The sequence below is a fragment of the Vipera ursinii genome, assembly GCF_947247035.1.
Source record: "Vipera ursinii genome assembly, chromosome: Z".
Taxonomy (NCBI): Eukaryota; Metazoa; Chordata; class Lepidosauria; order Squamata; family Viperidae; genus Vipera; species Vipera ursinii.
In genome coordinates this window covers 32,837,641-32,858,637 of record NC_139517.1, presented here as the reverse complement: position 1 = coordinate 32,858,637, position 20,997 = coordinate 32,837,641, and the positions used below count along the sequence as shown (strand labels likewise).

The 20,997-nt window shown below is 37.5% G+C and overlaps 1 protein-coding gene across 1 annotated transcript in view; it reads right to left on the bottom strand.

The window, feature by feature from the left end:
- Positions 1-20,997, bottom strand: part of SKAP1 (src kinase associated phosphoprotein 1) — a 467,979-nt gene that overhangs the window by 6,209 nt on the left and 440,773 nt on the right. The window lies entirely within an intron of this gene.

The window sequence follows — 20,997 nt, the reverse complement described above, 5'->3', positions numbered from 1 at the left end:
TACATGTATATGAATACGTATACATGTATATAGTATATAGAGAGATGGGGGGAGGCTAGATCAGGATTATTAAGAGTGAAAGGCAGCAAGTCCCCTGGTTTTAGGCAGGATTTTCTCCCGATGTTACTTAAATATATCAGGGGTTTCTATTAACAGTCTACATGCAAAGCAGGTGTTCTGGCACCAGCCTACCCTTTCAAAAAAGTCAGCAATTCAGCAGTATCAAGTTGGCAGTCTGCAATGTTTCTTCCTTCCTCTTCTTGGAGCTTCCTAGTCAAGGTAAGCTAAAAACATTATGTTCAGGAAATGTGGCTTCATCAACAAATCAAGATCTGCTGTAACCTATTCTGGAATGGAGAGGAGTAGCCCATTGCAATGTTTCTGCAGAGCATCATTTTCTCTGCAAACTTCAATATTCTGGAGGGGTTTGATCAATGTAGAACAGATCCAGGAGTTGTCTTTTTCAAACTTCTGTTCTTCATTTCATCCCCCTTTGGCACTTGATATACCCATTTCTGCCCTTTGGTGTTTGTGGGTCAAAACCACAGAACTGGAAGGGATTTTTTAGGTCCCTAAACCACCCTGCTTAGTGCAGGAATCCAAATTAAAGAATTCCAGACAGATGGCTGTCTAGCCTCTCTTGAATACATTCAGTGAAAGAGAGCTGTATGGATAAATGGCTCCACTACTCTTACTGTTAGGAGGTTTTATAACATTCGATCAGAATTTGATTTAATACCATTATTCCATGTCCTGCATTCTGGAATCAATCATATTTTCTCAAAGCTAATAAACCTAGTCTCTTCAATCTCTTTTCGTATATCTTAGTTTCTAGGCCCATCTGGCCTTCTTAGTTAGTCAGTCTAATGAGCCAATGGACAGATCTATATTTAACTCACCTTTGGCATTTAATTTGCATTAACCACAGTGTTGGAGAATTAGTTTATACATGAGTTTGATTATCATGGCTTCCCCAAAGATTCCTAAGAAACGTAGCCTACTATATATATACGTTTTCCGGCATATAAGACGACCCGGCGTATAAGACAACCCGACGTATAAGACGACCCCCCAACTTTTGAGATGATTTTCATGGGTTAAAAAGTCATCTTATACGCCGGAAAATACGGTAAACAAATGAATGGGAAAATTTATATATCAAAAGGTAGTTTGGACTGTATAATGCTTTTACTGCCAGAACTCACTAAGAGGCTTATGGGATAATGATTTTTCTAGGGCTTTCTCCTCAGATCTGAAATAAACCAACCAGTGATTTTTTTTAAAAAAAATTAGGTGCCTTTGAATCAGCATTGCCTTCTGGCAGCTGTCTGGACTCATTCTGCAGTTTTCTTGGAAAGATTTCCAGAAATGGTTTGCCACTGCCTGTTTCCTAGAGCTGAAAGAGAATGGCTGAAAGTCATTGACTGCTATGGGCCAAGAGACTAGAACTCATGGTTTCTAGCTTAGTTTCTTAACCAAAGAGCCTTGGTGGAGCAGTGGGCTAATGCCTCCTTAAGTAACACCAGCTGCCTGCAATTAGTGCAGGTTCGAGTCCCACCAGGCTCAAGGTTGACTCAGCCTTCCATCCTTCCGAGGTAGGTAAAATGAGGACCCAGATTGTTGGGGGCAATTAAGCTGACTTTGTAATAATGCCGCTTGTGGGGGGGGGGGCGAAAGCCCTAATAAGCAGGCATATACATAGAATGAAGGCTACTGCTAAGCACATTGATTTGTGCTTTAAATTGTAAGCCGCCCTGAGTCTTCGGAGAAGGGCGGGATATAAATGGAATTAAAATAAATAAATTAGATCACACTGGCTTTCTAGGTTATGGTTTACACAAAAGCAAACATAAATTCCTTCAAAGGGAATATAACAGGAGTGATATTACCAGAGTTAGTTTTAGCCATGGCCTCCAGCCCAAGTCCATTTATATGTATTCAATTTTATATATCAAGTTCAGAAGTATATTATTGGAAACATTCATTTTAGAAAAAAAGAGGGGCCATGACAGAAAATTCATCAAATAATAACAGAGCCAAATGGAGTAAGTTTACATTACCACCAAATACATAAATAATGTTTTTCTTAGATCATAGTACTGCAAGTCAAATTGTCCTGTATGGATAAAATTCTCTGCACGCAGAAAGTAAGTATGTTAGGGAGAACAGTGTAAACCAGACTTCACACTGATATACTAGCTTTGTTTTCTAGGAGAAAGGAACTTTTCAGAAATCCAACCATGCATTCCTCCACCTGCAGGCTAAGAGAACAAAATGTTCTATGGCCAAAATCCCAAATAAAAAAGTACTCTGTTCGGGATGGCATTTTCATTTGTGGCATTTTTATCACTGGATTTCTTCCTGCCTATGAGAATATGTTCCTAAAAATTGCTAATTAATGCTGAAATTATGCTGCTCTGCAATTTGCTCCTTGAATAGATACAATGATATTTCATAATGGTCAATAAGAGTTCCTCTGAGTATGCTCAGAGAGTTTCCTCTTCAGATACATCTCCCTCATCTAGGTAGTACAAATGAAACACTGAAATAAAAAAATGTTTTCACACAAGTTTTATTTCAGCAGCCACTGGCATAAACATTATGGGTTGTTTCTAGGCATCTATGTTCATCACTTGTTGATTCACAACATGGCAACCAACTTGGCAAATGAGTCATTATGGATTAATTATCACAGATATTCACATCTTTCCTCTCACCTGATGTCCTTTCAGGAACAATGCTTTTCAGCTGAATCTATTCACACATTCTACTCCAGTCATCAGACTGTAATCGTGAAACAACCCACGATGTGTAAGGGAAATCCAAGATTGAAGAAAGTCACAGAGAAAAGATAACGGAACTATATGGCTGGATGGTAAAGCAAAGATTAAGATCCAATCCACTTTCCATACATTGCCTTGGCCTGAGCACAGTGAAGTATTTTAAAACAATTTCAGCTTTGATGGATTGCTGGGAGCTGGCGATTGCTCATAATCAAGAAAGGAAGAATGGAATGCAAATGAGCACAAGCCGAGAACCATCGGCACTGGGCGCTTTATTTCCCTGCACTGTGCCAAAAAGAATTAAAACAACATTAAACTCCCAGTAATAATGTTTAAGCTCTCATTTCCAAGTGCCAAATTACACCGCTCTGGATCATACAGATGTTCGTTAATTATGCTAATTTTTATTAAACTATTAAAATGGAGGAAGTTGCACTGGCAGAGCTCCGGCCCGAGGTGAACCCTGTCTTGCGTCTGGAGGTGCTTATTTGCCAGCTCCCCTCAATAAGCTGCTGATGCTGGAGGTTTGTGCTTTGCTTAGCGAGGGGAAATTTTTTGTGTGGGGGGAGATGGAGAGGATTACTTCTTCAGCAGAAAACTGTGAAGGCAAAGTCTAGCGCTGTTAGTGAGATCAGGATGCACTAGCAATCTGTTATGTCCTTACCACGAGGGGAAGATGAGGCAATGTTCTGGAGTGCTCCCATTCAAGGAACTCTAATGAAACCAGATCTCTTAGCCTCCTCTTGTGAATTATGGTGCCTCGTGGAATATCTGCCTCGTGTAGTGTTGATAAAATTGCCTCTGCCTTCTAAGTCAGGCAGCAAGGCCACTGCCTGTTCTCTGGCAACTGGCCACCTATATTAACCTAAGACAGCAGCGGTGGAGGTGGCCAATTTTTACTTCAAGCAAATGTAGCTCAGAGAAATCAAATTCTCCATCCTCTCAATGTGGCTTTAATAGTACATCAAGATCAAAACAGAGTATTGAAAAACCATCTTCCTTCCTCATAGAGCTGGTTAGCTCACCTGGCAGGAAGAATAGAAGACAGCAAAATATTGAGAAGAGTTACCAAATACCAATAGTAGACTGGTTCAGTCGACTATTTACACTTTACAGTATGACCTGAAATGGTACTATATTCACGGCTTTATGAAAATTATAACAGCAACTAGACCCAGTAGCCACAGAGTGCTTTTCAGAGTGCTGTATTAGATTGTTTTTAAGGAAAGCTCAGAATGAATATTAGTGCTGCATTCTTATGAGGAATTGAAATCCCACCAGTTGCATAAAGTTTCAGCTCTTCTTTAATTTTGGAGGTCCTTGCTGTAGGAAGTTCAACAATGAGCAGATCTATTGTTGTGCAGATCCTCCCTCTCTCCACTCCTCTTTTTTTAATTTCTTGAAAAAGCATTTCAGTGGGAAAGATCCTGTGACTTTAATGTATTAATTGTTCTGAATGGTAATGAAGAGCAATGGGCTTTGGGAATTATACAACACAGAATACTTGCTCATATCCTTTCCTTGAGTCGATAAATCCTGGTCAAAACACCTCATTCCCAGATTTATTTTTAGGAAAGGAGAGAAAAAGACTTAACTTTCAAGCCATTACATAAATTTGCAGATTGCATAATCAAAGTGAGGAATAAGGAAAAAGATAAGAAAAATGTTATGTTTTGTCTCTGAGACAGAAGCCAACAAGCATTTTAATCTACCCTGAGTATATCAACAAAAAGAAGAATGAGAGAGTATATTACCAAGTGAACATTCAATTATCTCAAGATAAGCATAGCCCCAAGGTGATATACCCTCCAATTTAAAATAAATTCCAAAAACATGTAAGGAAAATAATAATTAAAAACTTAATTCGTCTTTCCGATCCCTATGGACCTGCTTCTAAATTCCATTTGAGCCTCAAAATGGGAAGGGTGTGCCTCTCTCTCCCTCTCCCCTCCCCCCCATCCATGTGTGGGCATTATTTCATGCAGGAGTTCCACATGTGCAGACTTGGAAGATGGTGAGACCCATCAACAAAATGACATCTAGAACTATAAGGGGAAAAAAAAGCATAGGATATGATCTAAAGTAGAACATAATTGAGAAAATCATGGATAAAATATTCTGGCTACCCTCATCTTATAGCCTTCCCCGTTACTATTTTACTGCTTTTCTACAGCGTACTGGGTGTCCTCTGCATATCTCCTGCCTTAGTGTCTGGCTTCTCTCTTCCATGCCAGGAGAAAATGCCTTAGCAAGCAGGTAGCAGCGGGGGTGGGTGGGTTGTGGGAGTGAGACTAGGAGGAAACAGCAGGCAGCTCTCATAAGCTGGAAAAGAGACTGAAGACCCCTGCTACAAAACTGCTTGCTTTTAATTTCCGTATGCCCCCATCCCTACTGTTTCCCTATTTGTGAAACGTTTTGCATGATAGCTCAGAAACTGCCCAGATGACCACTGAGATGTCCTTAAAGGGCAGGACAGATGCATTTTCAGAACTGCAGGCATACTTAGCTTCTATATAAATAAAACAGGTGTCAGGGCTCAAGTGTAAACTATCCCCGATTGATTGGGAAGCCTTTCTCTATTCACACAACTGCAGCTGTCTGCTGCAATAATTTAATGGTCATGGGAACTCTGCTAATCTCCCTATACGCAGTGAGACCATGAATCTATCTAGTCCATTGCTGTGCGTTCTCAGTAGCAAATAGATCTTTCCAGCAAGACTTGTTCTCTAGACTACTTCCTGATATGAAAACTGGTTCTTATGGTTTTCTACTGAGCTAACTCTCTGTTAAACCTGTGTTTGTTACAACTACTTCAACATTAGATACAGGCACAAGAAAGCCATTATTTGAAGCAATGCTTTAGGAATTAGGAAGATGATAAATGGCTGTAATATATGCCTTGCTATAACACTCTTACAACAGCTTCTAACTCTCACAACTGGAAAGAACATTGTTATCCTGTATTTTTTTCCTAGTGTAACTTCTTTGGGAAAATTCTATAGAGAGTTTCACATCAACAGTAGGTATAGCTGAAACAAATGATAAATGGATTCAGACCTAAAAGTGGACAGGCCAATTATCAGTCGGATTCATACAATATTATTGAAGTAATCCATTTTATGCAAAGTGCACTTGGCAATAAGCTAACCAAATGGCCTTAGTTTACACAATACATTGAGCCATGAATAAGTTTAGAAAGTTGTGTGAATGTAGTTCTACAGTTTTAATTGATCCAGAGAAGTATCTTGTCTTGAATGCTTTCTAGGTTGAGCCACAGGCCTGACAATGTGACTATAGCCATTTTCTCTCTTTCTGACACTTCTCTCACTTCTCATTTGTAATATTCTTATTTTTCCTATCTTTCTCCATCTCCATATCTGCAATGACATGCCTAACCACACTGGAAACATAGAAGCAAAAAAAAAAAAAAAAAGATAAAGGAGGAAGTTGGACTATTGTGGACAAAATTAAGTCCAGGGAAGAGAATCCCATGAGAATGAAACTCGAGTAATTCCACCTTAATTTTTTTTAATCCCATTTATATCCCGCCCTTCTCCGAAGACTCAGGGCGGCTTACAATCTAAGGCACAAATCAATGTGCTTAGCAATAGCCTTCATCCTATGTATATGCCTGCTTATTAGGGCTTTTGCTCCCCCCCCCCAAGCGGCATTATTACAAAGTCAGCTTATTGCCCCCAACAATCTGGGTCCTCCTGGAATCATGGAAAGTGTATGTCAATTGCTTTTAATATTATTACATTACTCTACTAGCAATAAAGATGTTTCCATTAACCCAAGCAGTTCTCACAGGGCTTGATGACAACTATTCGGCATACTAAAAGAGATACTTGTTGCTAGAACAAGGGCTTGCAGAGAGGCATTAAATAACTTTGGCAAATTGGCTGCCTTCCATATAATATTTGATTGGATTGGTTACCTGACTATAGTCAGATATGCTACTTCCTAAAATCTTGAATATATATATATATATATATATATATATATATATATATATAATGTGTGTGTGTGTGTGTGTATGTGTATGTGTATGTATATGTATATGTATATGTGTGTGTATATATATATATATATATATATATATATATATATATATATATATACATCTCAAAGGTATAGTCATCATAGAAAGTTCTGTCTAAGAATTCGGTGGAAGAGTTTAAATTGTACGATTCTTACATGTAGATTCAATGGTATAATAGCTAATAAAAATAAAATTATTTACAGCACTTTAGTTTGGTGACAGATACTGCAAAATTGTCATTGTTAAAAACTTACAAGTAAGGAGCAGGAAATGTGGCTAGATTAGAAAATAGTAATCAAACATCTGAAAGAACGTTTGAAAATAAAAAAAAATGCAAAGGTAAAGTGAAACTTCACAAATGCCTGGAACAAATGCTCTTAAAATCATTCTTCCCAAGATAAGTAGGGACTGATCCTGTGAAAATTCAAAAAAAGGACTATATTGCTATGAAAGCTATAGGATTTCTATTTAAAAAAATCAGTAAGCTCCCTCCTCTAAGTTGTATTAAAATTATTCATATGACGACCTGATATCACATTGATTCATTTTTGTTGATAGTGTGATTGTGAAGAAACATGCAATGCAATATCAACAGATCAGTTATACTTTATGATATATTAAGATGACAAGAATAATTTAGCAAAGTGTCCTCTGTGGATTAGCAGCTTTCTGTTCCAGCACCTGATTCTGACCTCTTTTTTAAGAGAACGTAGCACTGCATCTGATAAAAACTATTCTTTCTTTAGATACTTCGCATATTCTGTAACTGAACCTTGGCATTAAAAATAGGTTCTGAGACTGATTCATCCTAGTTTCCAATTAATGCAGGGGAGACATTACAAGCCTGGGAGCCTATGCCTTTTCTCTGTAGTGTTATATTCTGTTTTGGGGAAAAAATAAATAAAAGAGGAGCTGGGTCCACAGCCCATCTTGCCAATGCTGAGCTAGCACTATTTGCTCTTCAGCTCTACTTTAGCTCTAGTTACAGTCCAAGCTTCTCATAAACAACCCCAATCCTTCTTTGGCGATGCAGTTAATCAGCTCCAGTCACTCATAGAAGATCAATGGCGGGATGACGGATGTCTGAAGAGAAAAGCCAAAATCAATCACTGGCTTATCGGTATATGATTGCTTGGCCCCATTATTAGTGCCCGAATGTCATACATTATTGTTAGTAAAATGGAGTCCTCTAATTCATAGGTGAGCTATGACATGCATTATTGGAAGGTTATGTGACATAGGAGGGTTTTATATTGCGTCGCTGCAGACATCTGTTTACCACAAAAATTGGCCCACGGCCATAAGCCAACTTAGAATAAAATTTAGAGCTTCTCATTGGAAACAAAGAAACCTGAGCATGTTTGCTAATTTTTAGGAAATTAAAGAAAGGATGGATGCCAGAGTCCGATTGTCTTCCCGGAACCCTCAGTTACAGCCCCACTTTTTCTGGACATTTACACGACATCCATGTTTCTCAATAAGGGCTTCACCAGAAAATTTCACAGCTGCCTGTATTATATACAGTACTTCTTGCAGTACTGCTCAATATTTCTCCCCTAAGAGTGTAATATCCTTTTGCCCAGGGGTAGGCAACTGTGGCTCTTTTATGACTCATGGACTTCAACTCCCAGAATTCCTGAGCCAGCCATGCTGAGCCATGCTGGCTCAGGAATTTTGGGAGTTGAAGTCCATGCGTCATAAAAAGAGCCAAGGTTGCCTACTCCTGCTTTTGCCTATACAAAGTTATAACATGCTGCCATGAAGCTGAATCCCATTGAAATCTGTTATCTTTAATCTTAGAGAAGGCTCAAAGCAGATTTATCAATGGATCTTGAAACAGTCACATGGAACTTGGTCGATATACTTGAATCTGGATCCAGTCCTGGAAGCAGGAAAAGACTTCCATTTCTTAAATAATCTTTCCTTCTACTAGGGCCTTTCTCTACTTGCAGCAAATTACTGTATGGCATTGACATAACCTGACAGCTTTTTTCCCCCCAAGACCTTATCATGTTATCTTTATTTCATCTCCGACCATACTTGAAGCAATCTAAAGTCAACTTTAGCTGCCTTGAAATTAAATAATGTTTTCTTCCTTAAGTAATATTGCTGTGGGAGCAATCTGATGAGCTCTTCCATTTGTTCACATAGTAGGTAATACTGAATGGATGGAAGCAGCCCAGCACCTATTAGCTACCTTAGGTGACATGACCATACCCCTTCCCCTCTGTTTCTTGTGCTATGTCTTACTTAAAAATCTGGGCCAGTTTAAATAACAACTGACCATTTATAGGTTTTTTTTGAAGAGAGGGATTATTACACAGTGAAATGGAATAGAATGAGAAGTTGTTCTCTCTGAACTGCTTGATGCCTACTGTTCAGGCTGCTTTTCAATATGGGTTTAGCACACTTCTGAAAAAGTACTAAATCCATGTTCCAAAATAACCAATTATTACCTGATATCAAAATACTTGTAGAAAACATTAGAACAAAATGTTAGCCAAACTGTTAACCTGTTCCCCAATCCCAGGCCACATTATGAAGAGTGACTGGTAGATGTTTTCCAGATAGCTGGTGATATCTGGATGAATAAAGGGAAAATAAAGGGCTAGGGGAGTTGGATTAGAAGAGTTGGTGGTTCTTTCTGCCCTAAGATTCTATTACTCTAAACTGGAGAAATCCATCAACCCATACCTATAATATGGCTTGCACATATAAGGATAGAACTGTTTGCTGGCATTGTGCCTATGAAAGATAGGGTTGATAGTGACTAGAAAAAAATATCTTAGGATAGTTTTTCCCAAGATCAAAGTTTAATAGATGGTACTTTAACTCAGCCATGAAGAAATGCCCTTAGTCTGGAACAACAGGAAATGATACAACTTGCCTCTGTCTTCCCACAAAAGAAGCTATCATATAGTTGATAGTGACTAGTCAAAAATGAAGTTCAAGATTATGAGATCTTTGTGGAACGTTTAGGTACTTAAAAGAATTCAAGACTTAATGGCCAGAAAATTTGCATCTTGGGATATTATAGGAAGCTCCTGATATATTCTCAGACCATTTTCATCTTTCAGAACCTAGAGATAAGCAAATATTGTTCCAATGTTTAGAAGAGGGTGGATAGTAAAAAGGAAATCTCAGAATACAACAGACTGGTCAGTCTGACTTTTGTCCTTAAAAAACCAAGATATTATAAACCAGTGAGTTCATAACCATGGTAATAACATAATTATTAGTAAAGTCAAAATAAATTACTGTGTTAAGAATAAATCCTGTAGAGAATTTGTAAACTGTTTACTAGCTTAGTGGATTGTTAATTTACATGGAAACCATGTATCTTGATTTTAACAGATTGTTTGGGAAGAATTTTTATGATCTTTGGCTTAGAAAACTAGTTTGATGTAGTTTAAATGAGAGATGGATTCAAAGAAGAAATTAAAACTATTTAAGAAATTATTATCATTGGCATTTTTCACTTAATGAAGAACATTTTTTGAATTAGATGCTTCAGGACTTTACTCAAAATCTAGCACTCTTCGACATTTTTATCAATGATTTCCTAATTCTAGATTGGTCAAAGATCAGAAATGAACATTGATGAGAGGAGACTGTGAGACATAAAGTACATTGAGGTAGGTTACATATTTTATGTTTACACAGATATTTGCCATAGAACAAAGGAAGATATGCTATACAATAATTAATCATTATCAAATAAGGCTTTAAAGCTGCAAAAAGAGGACTTGGGAAGTACATATAGACCTGGAGTTGGTTCATATCTATCTTAAATAAAGAAGTGTAGATGATACAAATTGAAAAGTATATTCTAATGTCTCAAAAGAATGAATCTAACATATTTCATGTTAGCTTTATGGAATAGTAAAGTAGGCTGAAATTAAAGAGAAATAAATGATATTTAGGAAGAAAACAAGAGTAACCACAACATAAAATGAATTAGAGGATGGGAGACACTCTGACTTTACAAACAAAATATATGGATACAATTTCAGGATTGTGACTGATCATAATTGGGAAACATATCAGTTACAAAATATATCTTCAAAAATGCTGGTTTTTTTGGCTACATTAATAAACAATGTATTCCCATTTAATGTAATTCTAATAAAATTAAATTAATTCAGTGTTCCTTTCTATTGGCTCAGCATAGATGTAGTACAGAATCCAGTTCTTGGTGTTTATTTTAAAATAAGATATGGAGAAATAGAGATGGTTCAGCAGAGATGATATGTAGAAAAACTGAAATAAAAACCCATGAGGAAACTAGTTATGTTTTAACCTGCAGAAGAGAAAGGTTAGGCTTAGGGATAGGGTTAAGGAACAATGTTCTCTGTTGCCACTGAAGAAGTACACTGAATGTACTAAAGTTGTAGGATAAGAACTTAAACTGAACACTAGGTGAAGCTAATAGTAATTAAGGATACATTAGAACTATAAACAAGAAACATTAGCCAAAAGGGTAATGGGGTCTAGCTTAGTGTATACGTTTATATAGGATAAACACCCATATATTGTAGCTTAGCAATTCAAGATTCCCTGCATAGACTGAATATCAGCCTTTCTTAGTTGTTGGCTTAAAGATACATTGGACCGACTCCTATAATTTCAGCCAGCAAGGCATAATTTTTAATCCAGCTTGATAAGAGGTATACTTTTTGGTCTATAAGCCCTCTCTATCTTTGATTGTACAATATTAAATGTTATAGAGGAACAGAATATTGAATGCTGTCTTAGTTTTTGGCTGATATGGAAGAAAATTAATATAAATATATTTGTCTAATCTTTGGGATCAAGGATGAGATACCCTTCCAGATCGGTATTCATTTTATTAGGACATGTGAGTGTTTGGCAATCACTTTCAGTAATGGAAGAATAGGATAATTGGCCTATTTAAATCTGGTGGCTTAATACAGTGGAAAATATATTGTGCCTGTATTTTGAAATATTTTCTTTTATACCTGAGCTAGTTCTGACATACAGGTCTCGCCTGAATCAACCTTAAATTTTTCTCTTCTTCAATTTTATTCCAGCTGCTGAAAGTTCCAGTCTTGATAATTCATCTTCATTTTACTGCAATAATACCATGTAGGAAGAAAGGAGAAGGAAATGGTTCCATCTGTGCTTTGTATCACATGCCATTTTTTTTCCTCAAGAACACCAATGTATCAAAAGGAGTGTGCTCTTTCTAAGAACTGGGGAAAAAGCAAAATACATGCAAAGTGCCGATAGATCAAGACCCTTTCCATTAAAAAAAAGGAATGATATCTGAAAGATGTTAAGTTTGATATGGATGCTTTGCATAAGACAAATAGCAAATACAAGTACAAATATTATTCTTACCACAAAGATGCAAAACTAAAGATGATAATTAAATGACAGAGCTATCCACAAAGATTCATTCCAAAAAAATTATTTCAAGGAAGGCTTATCTGCATCCTATTACATAACCTTCAGTTTTTACTTAAACCCTCACAACCCCCAAAATATTCATGTCTTTGTTATGTCCATAAAGAGCTCTTTCAAACAGCAAGCAAATATATACATAATCCAAGTTTGTAAATTTCAGACGAATCTATTTTTCCAGCAGTGAATAGTAGTACTCTTTGCCACTGAAAAGGTATATTCCAATTTAAAAACCCTATGGTATTATTGAATGAAAACCAAGAAGAAAAAAATGGTCATAATCTATGCCTTTAATTTTACTTTCAAAATTACTGTAAATAGGCTTTGGGCTTGCTTTCCCATTAACACTAAAGTATTTCAGAATATATATATTTTCATGTATTTTTATTATTTTTACAAATAACTCAAGATGGTAGACATATCCAGCAGAGCTTCCTATTATTTTCCCCACAAGAATAACCCTGTGAGATGGATTGGACTGAGAGAGAGTGACCAGCCCAAAGTCACCTAACTGGCTTTCATGACAAAGGGAGGACTTGAACTCATGGTCTCCTGCTTTCTAGCCTGGTGCCTTAATTACTGATGCATAGAAATCTTAATAGAGACTTACGTCTTTGGGGCTTCAGTTATGGATCAGTTCTGAAGAATGATTTTACACTTGAGATATATTTGATGATTAAATTAAGCCACTGTGCTAAGCCATGGTTTGTTAAATCATAGTTTATTAAACAAAATATAACTGGCTGCATTCATCCAATGCATTAAGCAATAAACAATGATTTACAAACTACAATAGCTGTGTGTTTGTCTTTACAACATAAATTACAAATAAAAGAACCTTGTTATGACTTAGGTCCTTGAGTTCTTAAGCCTTAGGACAATATTATAAACTCAACTTACCATTAACATCTTCCTAAATTGTCTAATATATTGTTATCCTAGGAGCCATCCTTGAGATATGTCTATTAATTAAAGAAATAAGAAATTTCAGCAAGAAAACATTTCTCTTGCTAGAGGTGGCATTCTTCAAGAGCATTTGATACATTTCTCTTTTTTTGCCCTCTTTATCTTTCAATTCTCTGCTGTTACTTTAAGTAACTCAAATGTTTTCTTATGTAAATCAGAATTAAAATGAATGATTGAATCTTCTCTCTATATCATTGCTTCACAGGATGCTCAAAACCCCACAATTAGCTTCCAGAGAGAGAGGCAAAATAAGCAGTTTATTTCCAGGAGTGGTGACCTCAGAGATGGTTTTCTTACCAGGAGGCAAGGCCTTCTCAGCTGCCTGATTTTTGCTGCTTCCTCTCATTTCAGGACAGCTCTTCATTGTATCTCATTTATTAGTGCAAGGAAGTATATTAATTACATTTTCCATCTCAGACATCACAATATTATGAACTGGATTATGTGAAAAAAGGTGGAAGCAAAGCTTCCTGAAAATATGGCCTGGATCGCTTTCATCATCATCATCATCATCATCATCATCATCATCATCATCATCATCAGTTGGAAGGGACCTTGGAGGTCATCTAGTCCAACCCCCTGCTCAGGCAGGAAACCCTATACCATTTCAGACAAATGGCTGGCCAGTCTCTTCTTAAAAACTTCCAGTGTTGGAGCATTCACCACTTCTGGAGGCAGGTTGTTCCACTGGTTAATTGTTCTAATTGTCAGGAAGTTTCTCCTTAGTTCTAGGTTGCTTCTCTCCTTGACTAGTTTCCATCCGTTGCTTCTTGTCTTGCTTTCAGGGGCTTTGGACAATAGCTTGGCTCCCTCTTCTTTGTGGCAATCCCTGAGATATTGGAACACTGCTATCATGTCACCCCTCACCCTTCTCTTCATTAAACTACACATACCCAATTCCAGCAACCGTTCCCTATATGTTTTAGCCTCCAGCCCCCTAATCATCTTTGTTGCTCTTCTCTGTATTCTTTCTAGAGTCTCAACATCTTTTTTACATTGTGGTCACCCAAACTGGATGCAGTATTCCGGGTGTGGCCTTACCAAGGCATTGTAAAGTGGTATTAGTACTTCATGTGATCTATTAGTACTTCACGTGATCGTAATCAGTGACCTCTTCTTCATACACCTGTTCTCGGTTTTAAAGTTTGACCTGCTCTCCAAGATAGTGTTTCTCAATCTCAGCAACTTTAATCCTGGCTAGGGAATTCTGGGAGTTGAAGTCCAGTTCTATTAAGTTGCCAAGGTTGTTTATTTTGATCATTTAGAGCAAGGGTCCCCAATCTTTTGGGGCACCAAGATCAGTTACATTGAAGATAGATTTTCCACGGATTGAGGGGGATGGTTTTAGTTTTGTTCGCTTGCTCACTGCTCACCTCCAGCTGTGCAATCCGTTCCTAACAGGCCACGGATAGGTGCCAGTCTGTGGCTCGTGGGTTAAGGACATCTGATTTAGAGGAGCAGGAAAATAATCTCTGGAAAATATAGCTTATAGCTTAAACCTTTCTAGTTCTTGAGTGGAGATAGCGAATGGGGAAGAGAGGTCTATATTATTATTATTTATTAAATTTATTGGTGGCCCATCACCACAGGGCAACTCTGGGAGGCTTACAATATTAAAAAGATAAAGCTATATAAATAAAATGCTGCAAAAATACAAAATACAATACACAGCCCTAGCCAAAAGATGGGGAGGGAGGGAGTAGGGTGAGTGGGGTGGAGGTGGGATCTATTTATTAATCTATCAACCATCTCCAAGTTAAAGTACCATATAGCAGTATAGTACTGCTAAAGCACATATGAAACAAGAACCAAAGTCTTGATGAATTTTAAGTCAAAACTTTGGGCTTCCAAATCTATCATTTTCAAACTTGCTTCCCTTCTCAAAATTCCTAAAGCAGAAAGTATAACAAGAAAATTGCATTAAAATATTTGTGTGTGTAAAAATTGATTTTCCCTAAGATTGTTGTCCCAAAGATGCTTTTTCACGAAGCACCTGGACTTTCTTGTTTTTCTCTGAAGATGTTTCACTTCTCATCCAAGAAGCTTCCTCAGCTTCTGAGCTTTTTGGATGAGAAGCGAAACATCTTCAAAGAGCCTTGGTGGAGCAGTGGGCTAATGCCTCCTTAAGTAACACCAGCTGCCTGCAATTAGTGCAGGTTCGCATCCCACCAGGCTCAAGGTTGACTCAGCCTTCCATCCTTCCGAGGTAGGTAAAATGAGGACCCAGATTGTTGGGGGCAATTAAGCTGACTTTGTAATAATGCCGCTTGGGGGGTGTATGAAAGCCCTAATAAGCAGGCATATACATAGAATGAAGGCTACTGCTAAGCTTGTAAGCCGCCTTGAGTCTTCGGAGAAGGGCGGGATATAAATGGAATTAAAATAAAATAAAAAAATAAAAAAATAAAAGAAAAGAAGAAAGTCCAGTTGCTTCCTGAGAAAACATCTTTGGGACAACTATGACCTGGATGATTGAGAATCTCCATAGTCCTAAGATTGCTGATGCCCCGATATAGTGTTAAAGCAGCATTCCCTAACTTTTCCGGCTTTGCGGACCGGAGGAAGGAGAGGAGAGGGGATGGTTCTATGGGAGTGGTGGGTGAGGGCATGTGAGCAGCTCCATTTGTACAAGTTCAGTTGCTTCCACAGGCGCAGCTGCATGCTCACATGCTCACCCGCTGCTTTGGTGGCTCAGTTCAAAATGGGCCAAGGCCCAATAGTGGGCTATGGTCTTTGGATTGGGAACCTCTGAGTACAAACCAAAAGGGGTTTAGAAGCACTTTCTCAAACTAATCAATTGTATTAAATAGCATATGCTTTCATGAATTACAATTCATGATAGTTTATGCCTTTTAATAAAATTGGTTACCCAAGTGCTAACAGAGGCCTGCTGTCTTCCTATAAGGTTAAATAACTAGTATGTACAATGTTTTTTTTTAAAAAAACTATTCACTCTCAAGTATTTTATTTTGTTAATTTTTTCCTTTAACTTCTACATAGAGAACTCTTGAAAGAATCATAGGTTGAATAGCTTCACACGCTTGGTTTGTAATCTGGATTTATCAACTCACTTCTTTCATTTACCCCGAAGAATTTTTTTTTAACAAAAGGCAATGGCAGTTTCACCTTAATAAAATCCCAGAGAGGATGAACATTCATGTTGGTGTGATTGTGGTCAGGTGGCTCCATGCCTAGTTTTGCTGTCTTAAAAGGAAGAGCTACCTGATCATTTTGGGATCCTTCACAATGTTATGATTCCATAGTCAAACTGTACTACTTTTGATTGTACAAAATCCTTTGCAATCCTGATATTATTCGCCCCTCAAAACACCAGCGACAAAGAATCTGAACCGAATTCGGAGACAATAGCTATGGCTGCAGCACTCCTCCTCCTCTCCCTCCACCCATCTCCTAGAACCCATGGAACTGCAAAATCACATGACACAGCTATATTAATATTTATTCCATAAAAGTGTGGCTGCTTCGTACCACTCCGCTGCACTGTTCTGACCGCAGTGCCAACCCTCAGGCACCACAACACAATTTGGAAACCATGTGACGGAAATGTTTAATCTGTGCAGCCCATCTGTGCTGCATATTTTTCCACATCTCCCCGAGAGAGGTGCCTCTGAATCTCCACACTGCCTTTAATATTCTCCTAAATCATTCCCCCCATTGCACTTTAAGGGCCATTGTTACAATTTCACAGGTTCATAGAAAGTGCACTGAGGAGGGAGGAGGAAGTTCTTGGGGTGGGAAGAGAACCTGAGGTAATAGGGCATTAGTTGCTGGGGTTCTTTTCATATATATTCTTGGGATAACTCTTGCTCATGCCTCATGCCATTTGGAAAAGGCAGTGGGAACTTACCCTTAATAAAGACATCAAGCTGCAAGCTGCAGGAAGGTTGTGTCAGCGCAAGCTGATTGGGAATGAGGGAAAACATGATTTCCTAGGAGCCTACCTATAATCAACCTTTCAATTTCAGGGCATGGGGCAATGTTGTACCCTTTGGTTTTCAGTAGGAATGTCTGTGATCAACAGATCTGGCAGTTCCCACTAAGTATATGAAAAAGATGAATGTGATTTTGCCTTTGGTTGGGGTGGGTGGGGGTGGGGGTGGCTTTTTCCACTCCTGTCCAAGGCAAACATTCTTGGAGTAATTTGCTTATATGAGCCTCATAGGCATCCATGTATCAAATGAGCACATAGGTCTTCAATACAGCCAAATGTGTAAAACATAACAGTGTTCACTGAATTAATAAAGCAATGATTGTCTTATAGGGAACTCCTGTTCCAAATCTGATCACTAAGCATAGCTAGTTCTCATGTCCAATAAAGCATATAAAGATTTCTGCTAGTTCATGGCTCTTGAACTGAGGTGGATGTTATGGAAATTTCTAAATGTCCTCATAAGAGAAGAAAAACTATCAAATTTGTTTAATGTAAAGCTCTATTATATATAGGACAAACAGGAACATAAGTGCAAATATAATTATTTTTAATCTGAGAAAAAAAACCTATAGCCACACAATAGCCAAATCAATGACTTGACCAGTAACCTTACAGATATTTGTGTAAGATCCCCAGATGCAGTTCCTCAGAGAATCTGTAGAACAAAAATGATAATAAAAGTAATAAAGTTCTATATATAACAGCAGTTACCTAACCTTTAGAAGTAGAGAGTATTGCAACATATAAAGTTTGGACATAATTATATGACATTAAATTATAACTCTGAAAATAGATTTCTAAAAGCAAACTACTGAAATGCAACACATTTCAAATAATATCTTGGCTTCTAAAATGTTGCTGTATTGGAAAATTCCTGTAATTATCAGACGTTGCTTAGGCTTTGATGAGCCTTGAAAGGTAAGTCCAGAAATATTGAGAAGCCTGGGAAACTACTTCTGTAAATTCACTCTCTGAATTTTAGAAAATGAATGGTTCTAGCGATCATAAATTATGAGAAATTTGGTAGAAGCCAGAGAACTGGATATGCAGGTATAAAGCTGCAACATAAGATTTTCATATCAAAAGTTACATCTTGAAAATATGTCCAATAAAATTGAGGAAACCTGACATTATTTTCACTCTTTAAACTGTTAGGAACAGTTTAAATCTGACCTGTATTTATCCTTACTGAAGTCACTCATAAACGCTGTCAGCACACTTGAGCAAATCAGGTAAACAACAGGGGAACACAAAGAATGGCATATAACTGAGACCTTCCATCTGCATCTAGGTAATAAGAATTTCATGTGTGGCTTTGGACATTTTTTAAAAAAAAACATGAAGGGTTGTTATTTTACTAAGATTTCTCCTTCGGCTCAATATGGGGGTACCTTCATCTGCATTAAGCAAATTGTGAAGCTATCTCTATTGGAAATGGGAAGAGCATGGGAAGAGCATTGTGTTTCCAATTCCATTTTCTCAATAGCAGACCTCAACATGATATTAGTCTTTCATTCAGATTTCAGCCAATTCAATTTCTGGTGCAATTCCTTCTGTACTTGTCTTTCAGCTAAAAGTCCCAGATATTTTTACGCATGCATATTTTGCTTGTGGGCATACTGCCTGATGACTCTTTCAATCTTATAGCAGCATGATTGAAGTTCCAGACATATAACGGGGTTTGTGTAAAGATGCTTTTTGAATAAAGATTGGACTAATGAAGTGATATATACTGGTTGCTCATGAACACACAACATGATTTTATGACAATATGGTGATTTTTAGAATGAGTACCATAATTTTTAGAAGTGAAGGATTTTCAGTTCCAAAATCCATATTGTAGTTGTTAGAAACTTGAAATAATACATTTATGATTTTTTTAAAAAATCAAACCTTATTCAATTTTGACCCCTCAGATTGTAACATATGACTTTCCACATTCATTTTTGATCAGACAATGATATCCTCATGTTTTGACTTGATAAAGCCTAGAATTTCATCTGTAAATCATTGCTGCTTACTTTGTAATTTTTGTTTGGTTTGCATCTATTTTCTGATGCTACAAGTTAAATTTGGCAATGTCTAATTGCATGAAATTGGTTGTACTTATTTCCTTCAGTATACAGTATGTGATAGAACTGATCTAGGGCAATTTTGAATTAGACCAAATGTGAATTTTTAACAGGCATACACTTCAAGGCCCCCAGAGGTGTCAGGAATGACCTGGATGTGACGTTAAAATTTTAATTTGTCCTTCATAGTCTCCCCAATTTTCCCATATAGTTGTCTTGTTTTGAATTTGCACACAGCTGCAACTAATGACTGTCGAGGTTCAATATCTTAGTATATCCTGTTGTGAGAAAAAATGTTCATGGTGGTATATGTGGTGAAGATAGAAATTAATCAAGCAAGTCGAACTCCAATTTAAACAAATCAAGCATAGAGTAGCTCTAAAGAAAGCCATTGCTTTTGATGAAGATATTAATCTTTGCCACTGAATTTGTAGAATTATCTAATTTGTGGGATTTGAGAAAATAAGGACATAATTTATATACAGCAAGGTTTTCTGATTTTCTAAACTTTGTGAATTTCCTGAGAAAGACAGATAATATTAAACCTGCCTGGGTAAGGAATGTAATGGTGCACTCCATAGCTGCCCCTCTCCAGTGATTCATAGAAATGTTCAGGAATTATAGGAGAACCAAACAAAGGTAACAAAATGTATTTTTAGGGCTGGCCCTCCTGTTGGAGAGAGTTCAATGTCTCTTGGAGCAGTAACTGATTGAATTCTTTCTTAAAATCAAACCTTCTTTCCTTTTATCCTCTGCTGGATAGAAGGTAAAGAATCACCACCAGTGTTGAGATTAAATTCAATTGACCAGATCTAAAAATGAATAAAAGAAATTTTCTGCTTCTGCCCAGGCACTAAAGTGTCCTCAACTAACTTGTTTCAAAAGGCCCAGGCATCTTTTTCTCTATAATCCTTAATCCCTCTCTCTCACTACTTATCTGAGTATTGTAAGGGAATCAAGGAAGATGGAGTGGAAATCGTAAGCAATCTGTAGCATTACTCATTACCTTCCAATATATACAAGCCCCAGGCTATTGCCTGATCTTGCCAGCTACTGCCACTGCCAATGAACTAGCTGCTTTTGGGGTAGCGATGAGTCTCAGAGGAAAAAAATGTTGGAATAATTCACTCTGAGAGATTTCAATCCCTCATTTTGAAACTAAAGGGTAAAAAAAATATATATTGAAAAGGAATGAATGAATCAGGTTAAGAGGTGTGATTACTTTGAGAAATCCCCTCCCCGTGTGTGTGTTTAGGTGCTTGTATCTAAGAGATGTAAGGGGGAAATTGGACACATTCTGGTTTGCCAAGATATTCAAGTGGAGACTGATGCTGTTTGTTACATCATCTGTTCAACAGAGGTGTTGCTATAGCAGCTGCTTATAGCTTCATTTCCTGGATACCCCCCAGGGGGGTGTCACAGCCGGATCCACCTGCTCTTTTACCCTACCCTCGGTGGGGTCATCTTAAGGTCGCCAAAATAAATGAACGTCGTTGCTAATGATCTGTTTGCTGGCTGTTTATTCTCCGGGAGTGTCAGGGGCGCTCACATTTAGTAAACTCATTATGGCTCCAATTAGACTTCACCATTGCTAGATATTTAACTCCTTTTTCCTTTTAAATTAGCATTTTAATAACATTCTATCCAGCAAGGATGGGTGGAGGGGCACAGGGAACAAAATGACCGTTTTTCACGGACAAAAACTTTCTTTAGCCGTAGGTGGAACTTTAATAGCAGATCTGTGAAGGTAGCATAGGA